The sequence below is a fragment of the Macrobrachium nipponense genome, chromosome 16 (assembly GCF_015104395.2).
Source record: "Macrobrachium nipponense isolate FS-2020 chromosome 16, ASM1510439v2, whole genome shotgun sequence".
NCBI lineage: Eukaryota > Metazoa > Arthropoda > Malacostraca > Decapoda > Palaemonidae > Macrobrachium > Macrobrachium nipponense.
In genome coordinates this window covers 2,799,758-2,800,320 of record NC_087209.1, presented here as the reverse complement: position 1 = coordinate 2,800,320, position 563 = coordinate 2,799,758, and positions in this window count along the sequence as shown.

The following is a 563-nucleotide window of genomic DNA, read 5'->3' as shown; positions in this document are numbered from 1 at the left end:
ATAATGTTTTCGCGATAAGATACGGGAATATCTTAATAGGTGAATCATGACAGTGACTCCGGGTTATCTTCAGCCACTTCTGGAGTTTTCACTATTTGCTCTTAATAGTAAGAAAGTAGTGGTTTTTCTGTAATGGAAGCCATGCTTTGGTCCGGTGGGCATTCACAAGTTGTCAGTACCAACGAGAATCTTATAGATTTTGCGCAGTTAGGACCCATTCATTGTGTGGCAATAAAAATCCATAAATTTGAGTTAGCCTTAAGAATCATTTGCCTGCCACCTCGATGGCTGCGAGTTCGATTCTCGGGCATTCCACCGAGGGGTTAGAGATGTGTATTTCTGGTGATGGAAGTTCACTCTCGACGCGGTTCGGAATTCACGTAAAGCCGTTGGTTCCATGCAACGTAAAAACACCATAAAAAGAAACAAAAAACCCTTAAGAATCAGTTGATGCTAACAGTAAAATCTCATATTTTACCAGAATCCATAATTAGTTTACAGCAACGGGAATCCATGAAAGTTTACATAAATCAGACTTGGTAAATATATTAATAGCAACAAGT